Below are 6,916 nucleotides of genomic sequence, written 5' to 3'. Positions count from 1 at the left end.
CAACAACCACTGCATCCTCTCTTAATAACAATTGCACAATAACCACTGCCTCCTCTCTTAATAACAATTGCACAATAACCACTGAATCCTCTCCTTATAACAATTGCACAACAACCACTGCCTCCTCTCCTAATAACAATTACACAAAAACCACTGCCTCCTCTAATTGAACAATAACCACTGCCTCCTCTCCTAACAACAATTGTACAATAACCACTGCATCCTCCTAATAACAATTGCACAACCACCTATGTGTCCTCTCCTAATAACAATTGCACAACAACCACTGCCTCCTCTCCTAATAACAATTGCACAATAACCACTGCCTCCTCTCCTAATAACAATTGCACAATAACCTCTGTGTCCTCTCCTAATAACAATTGTACAATAACCACTCCCTCCTCTCCTAATAACAATTGCACAATAACCACTGCATCCTCTCCTAATAACAACTGCACAATAACCACTGCCTCCTCTCCTAATAACAACTGCACAATAACCACTGCCTTCTCTCCTAATAACAATTGCACAATAACTTCTGCGTCCTTTCCTAATAACAATTGCACAATAACCACTGCATCCTCTCCTAATAACAATTGCTGACTAACCTCTGCATCCTAGCTTCTGTTTTTTTCTGAGGTCTGTTAATGACTTGTACTTCTTATTTTCTAGCAAGAAAAATAGGCCATACAAATACAATTCATCCTTTAAATACATTTACATGAGAAACTCCTACCATCACCAAAGATTAATCCTCCATCTGTGTAAAAACTTGGATGACAGACATGCCCATTTTCTGGGTGGGGAAACAGACTCTGATGAGCACTCTCTTGGTTGAGATCAATTGCAAGCCTGCCTGCCAGTAACATATGGCTAGTCCAGTTTTCAGTGGCACTACTTTGGACTCCATAATTTCAAAATAAACAATTTAAATCTGATCAACTAAATTTGTTTCTAAGCGGATATGTAATTTCAGATCTCAGCTGTGTTTCATGCCCAAAATTCCTCCTGGTGGCATTTTCTCTATGTAGGTCTGAGGTCTTGAGTCTCTGAGTCTTACAGAGGTGGTTCAAGACCACAGAAGCCAGGAGAGTCAGAGTTAGCATAGCAACCAGAGCTACATTTCTGGAACATGACTCTGAGCCACACTTTGTTCAAAGAATGCTATGAATGTCAACTTGTTTAATTTTCACAGCAGCTTATGAAGTATGGACTGTAGTTATTCCCTCCTATACTGATTGCATTCTTTACTTTTCTCATTGCTATGACAAAATATCTGACAAAAGCAACTTAAGGAAGAAAGGGTTTCTCTTGGCTCACATTTTTAGGTACAACATCATGGGAGGGAAAGGCATAGCAGCACAGGCATCTGCAAGAAACAGAGAGATGTAAGTGCTGATGCTCAGGTTTCCCGCAAATGAAAAAAAAAAAAAAAAGCCCAACTATGAAAATAGTATTTATGCTGGGTGTGGTGGCACACACCTTTAATCCCAGCACTTGGGAGGCAGTGGATTGCCATTAGTTTGAGGCCACCCTGAGCTACACAGTGAATTCCAGGTCAGCCTGGACTACAGTAAGACCCTACCTCAAAAAACAAACAAAAACAGTATTTGTATCCAGTATTCCCATTGGCTGAAAGCTTCCAGATAAAATGCAGAACTAGTAGGTAAACTACTACCTTGATTCATGTTTGTCCTATAGCCAGCCACAACAAGCACATACTGACTCAACTGTGTACTTTTTTTGTCCTTTCATCTTCCACATCATAGAGTTTTCATAGTTAAAAGAGAGGTGACACGGATATATGCTATAGCTTCTCCTGCCTTAGCATGCAAATCTCACATCTGCTTCCTTGCCAGCTTGTAAAATAAATTTAACCCATCATGTTGACAACAACATTTTAGAGAGGCTTGGAATAGCAGAGAGCATCAGAGCCAGTTAAGAGCTTCCTGAGTTGGTTTTCTTGAACTTTAGGGGCTGAGAACAATCATGTGTTACTCCCAGCACTTGGGAGACAGATGTAGGAGGATCACCATGAATTCGAGGCCACCCTGAGACTACATAGTGAATTCCAGGTCAGCCTGGGCTAGAGCGAAACTTTACCTTGAAAAACCAGAAGAAAAAAGAACCATCATGTGTTAAAGAGTACATAAGGGATTTCTAGCAGTAAATCACTTGTGAATGTATCTCAGAGGTTATTGGGAAATTAACATCAAACCAGCCCAAACCATGTGCACGGAAGAAAAATTTCAGGACCAATAACTACTGAGATGATAATGAAAACCAAGTGGTAATTAACTCCATTGGGTAAATAATTAAGTGAGCCAAAAATACTTTCAGCAAATAAAACTTCAGATATTTAATATTGAAGCATTTGTAGTGCAATTTCAAAACAGAAAAGTGCAGTTTAGAGGTAAGTGCTGTGTATAATAGAATGGTGAAAACAGCAATAAATGATGTAAGAAGCACATTAACAACTGTGTGTAATTGTCAGCAGGAGTTTATGCTTAATGTCATATTTGAGATCCATTATAGTATGGCTCCTTTTGAATTTGTGCAATTGAATATTACGGAACTTTAAGCTGGAGTCAGAATGATATTTTTGCTCCCTAAATTACTTACTTATTAGGGTTTTGTTTTCTTTTGAGTTAGGGTCTCACTCTAGCCCAGGCTGACCTTGAACTAATAGTGATCATCTTACCTCTGCCTCCCAAGTACTGGAATTAAAGGAATGTGCCACCACACCCGGCTTGGTTTTTTTTTTTTTTTTTTTTTTTTTAGGCAGTATCTCATTCTAGTCCAAGCTGATAGTCCAGCTGGCCTCTAATTCATGATTACCTGGCTACTTCAGCTTCCCTGGTATTAAGGTACAAGCTACCATGTTCAGCTGTGTTCCCTAAATCATTGAAGCCTGTGCTAGGGACAGTCTCATATGGGAATTATTTTGTATTTTCAAAATCACACTTTCTGCATCCATTCATCTATCCATGTCCATGTGCTCAGTCATCTGGATGTGCACACATTCCTTGCCAAGCCCTGATTTGGGATTGTAACTGAGACAAGATCTCTGTTTGAGTAGAATACAACGTGGTTGGAGGACCTATGTTCATAACAAATAGATGCCGTTACTTGCTATATCTGTGCTGTGTGTGTTGAAGCAGGAGAGTAGGGCTGAGGGTGAGGTCTGCATGAGCTTTGCATAATGACAGAAACATTAGCATACGAAAGAAACCAGTTAGCTAGAGGAAGGCAGAAACCCCTCTCCCCACCCCCACATACTCCATGACTCTATACTACCAAGAACCCCTTGTCTAGGTGAGGATTTAAGATGTTAATAAAATGTGTGATGCATGAAGTTGTTTGTAGAACTACAGTAACAGCTAGAGCATGTGCAAAGAAAGCCTTGCTGTGCAAGTGACACCCAAGCCCTCTCTCTGCATGACATACGTGAGAGAGTCAGAGAGAAAGAGGCAGAGAGAGAAAGAATGGGTGCTCCAGGGCATCTAGCCACTATAAACGAACTCCAGACACACGTGCCACCTTGTGTATCTGGCTTACATGGGTCCTGGGGAATCCAACTGAGGTCCTTTGGCTTTGCAGACAAATGCCTTAACCACTAAGCCATCTTTCCAGCCCGATATCTAGATTTTTATCCCAAATTTTCATGATTTTAAATACTGAAACAAATACCCACAAACATCTGTATTTCTGTAGACTATATACTTGAATGAAGTAGCTAATTAAAAATCATAATGGGGGCTCCTGGCTGCTTTTTTGGCTGCAGTGCCTGGCCGGCCGGCTATGTCCAGAAGAGCTCCGGAGTGTAGCATGTGGGTGAAGGCCAGGATGACTTGAACATAGAGTATTCTTGAGCCACCCGAACAAAGAAAATAGCACAGCATTGCAACTGTGGCTTCAGATGACCTGCCTGAATGAGAAACCCGTCTTCATCAGAAAATCATATCTCTGACACTTTAGTCACACCATGTGTCATATTACATCAAATCATACAGAAAGAACAGATACTCAGTCAGGTTCTAGAGAAGAACACATAGAGCTCCAGAAACACACACTACTTGATGCATCTGGCTGTCCTGGGCACTGAGGAGTCAACCCAGACTGCCAGACGTTACATTTATAGGCAAGGGCCTCAAACCTCTTAGCCATCCCATTTATCTGTTTTAAAAAAATTCTTGGGCTGGAGAGATGGCATAGTGGTTAAGGAACTTGCCTGGAAAGTCCAAGAATCAAAGATCAATTCTTTAATACCTACAGAAGTCAGATGCCCATGGTGGTGCATGTGTCTGGAGTTTGTTTGCAATGGCTAGAGGGCCTGGTAGTGCACTCTTTCTCATTCTCTCAAATAAATAAAATAAATAAACAAAACAAAAACATAATGGGGCCCAGGGTGGTGGTGTATGCCTTCAATCCTAGCACTTGGGAGGCAGAGGTAGGAGGATTACCATGAGTTCAAGGCTACCCTGTGACTACATAGTGAATTCCAGGTCAGCCTGGGCTAGATCGAAATTCTACTTCAAAAATTAAAAAAAAAAAAACAAAAAAAAACCTATGATGGGCCTGTAATTCCAACCCTCAGGAGACTGAGGTAGAAGGATTGCTGTGAGTTCAGGCCCAGCTTGGGCTATGGAGTGAGTTCCAGGTCAGCATGGGCTAGACTGAGAATCTGCTTTAAAAATCAAATCCGGTCTGGAGGGATGTATTAGTGGTTAAGGCGTTTGCCTGCAAAGCCAAAGAACCCAAGTTCAATTCCCCAGGATCCACGTTAGCCAGATGCACAAAGGGAGGCACTCACCTGGAGTTTCTTTGCAGTGGCTGGAGGCCCTAATGCGCCCATTCCCCCCCACTTCTCTCCCTCTTTCTCTGTCAAATAAATAAGCAAATAAAAATAAAATATTAAAAAAAATCAAATCCCAAAACTGACCACCACCAAATCACAGTTTTCCACAACATCCTCAGCAACCAATATGTGCACCCACTTATCTGTGAGAAGGATGCCTGTTTCCCCACATCTTTACCAGGCTAAAAATACCACAAGCCAATTAATGTTCTGCCTGATGGTGGAAAATATTAATTTCTACTTACATGACTTTTATTAGTGATATTGGCATCTCCCACATATTCCTTTGAAGCTGACCTTAAAGGTGAATTAGTGATAGGCAGGGGAGAAAGTATGAACAAACACAGTGGTGTTCTTCATGCATAGCCAGGGTGTCTTGGGAGGACTGAACCTTCTTGGTTTAGGGGATGAGAGAGTGATTTCAAAAGTAATAAGGTTTAGGGAGTTAAATAATGGCCACAGCATAAAGGACCTAAAGTGTCAGCTACACGTGACTACACTGTGGATAATGGTTGTAAACCGAGCCATGAAAGGCCAGACTAACATTTGAACAATTAGTCTTTCAGCTTTGAGATGAGAGGAAAAAGACTGGAAGACAGGAGAGTAAACAGAGAATGACAGTGGTTAGCAGATAGAGGGCAATAGGACCAGTGTGGAGTTGAAGGAAAAGAAAAGAGTATGTAGAAGAGACTAGAAAAACAAAAGACCCAGAGCTGCCCACATTTTGCCTGGGAGGATGAGGCTCTGGGCCCAAGTGAGGGCCAGTTTTCCAGGCAGAATACAGGGAGAATATTTTTCTCAGGACCTTTTACTCAAGCTACTGATGTTACAGAAAGAGGTTCCATTTAATCTAGCTAATAGTCATTTCAGTGAGGTTTCTGGGCAGATGAATATTTAAAAGAAAAACTATGAAAAAACTATAATAAAATATATTTTAAAAACTATATATTTACTTAAGGAAAGAAACTGATTGGAAACAGCTAACAAAGAAAAAAGTCAAAATAATAGAATAATAATAATAATAATAATAGAAAAAAAATTTATGAGTGAAGGAAAGAATATCTAAAAGAAGGGTAGATGAGGATATAAAGCACACTGAGGGCTGGGCATGGTGGTGCATACCTTTAATCCCAGCATTCAGGAGGCAGAGGTAGGAGGATGCTGTGAATTGGAAGCCAGCCTGAGACTATAGTGAGTTCCAGCTCAGCATAGAATAGAATGAGCCCTTACCTTGAAAACAAACAAGTAAAAACTCTGGGCTGGGGAGATGGCTCAGTGTTTAAAAGCACTTGCTTGCCCAGCATGACAGCACAGGGTTCAATTCTCCAGTACCCACCTAAAGCCACAGAAAAACGCAAGGTTGTTCATGTACCTAGAGTCTGTTTGCAGTGGCAAGAGGCCCTGGCACGCTCATTCATTCATTCTCTCTCTCACACACATTAAAAAAAAAGGCCAGTTTGTTGGGCTTCCCTCAAAAAGTATATAAATAAAAATAAGAAAAAAATTGAGTGCTTATTTCAGCAGAACATATACTGAAATTGGACAGATACAGAGAAGATGAGCATGGCTCCTCCAAAAGGATGACTCCAAAAATTCATGAAGTGGTTCATAATTTTCCTCACGCTTGCCTGGCCTGCCCTTCCTATCCCGCCCAGGATGAGGGGACTTAGCCATTGCTCCTGTTAGGAGGTCACTTTGCTCACTGGTGAGCTTAGTAAGGTGGAAACCACCAGTTCCTTGGCCTAAAAGTATCTGAGAAAAGTGAGCTGGATCCTGTCCCACACTGTTGGAAAACAGCCTAAGTTGCAGGCTTTTCCTCTGCTTCTTCCTAACTTTTGTGATCAAAAACTTTGCTACAGCATCTCATGTTCAAATAAATTATTTTTAAAAGAAAAGAAAAGAAGAAAAGAAGACTGAAGTCTAGGGGTATTGCTTAGGTTGAACCTCAAAACTCAAGAAAAAAATTAAGGGTATTTTCTATTTGTTTGTTTTTGCATACATTGACATTATGTTTTGAAAATAACATCTGGAACATATAGAATATTAAGACATAAGACA

The 6,916-nt window shown here is 40.7% G+C and overlaps 1 non-coding gene across 1 annotated transcript; it reads left to right on the top strand.

The window, feature by feature from the left end:
* The first annotated feature begins 6,366 nt into the window (after positions 1-6,366).
* On the top strand, positions 6,367-6,474 carry LOC123454902. Its single transcript, XR_006633556.1, has one exon. It is a non-coding gene; the product is annotated as a U6 spliceosomal RNA (small nuclear RNA).
* The last annotated feature ends 442 nt before the right edge of the window (positions 6,475-6,916 follow it).

Source organism: Jaculus jaculus, chromosome 14, assembly GCF_020740685.1.
Source record: "Jaculus jaculus isolate mJacJac1 chromosome 14, mJacJac1.mat.Y.cur, whole genome shotgun sequence".
Classification (NCBI taxonomy): domain Eukaryota; kingdom Metazoa; phylum Chordata; class Mammalia; order Rodentia; family Dipodidae; genus Jaculus; species Jaculus jaculus.
The sequence above is the reverse complement of the archived record's forward strand: the minus strand, read 5'-3'. Positions and strand labels throughout refer to the sequence as shown.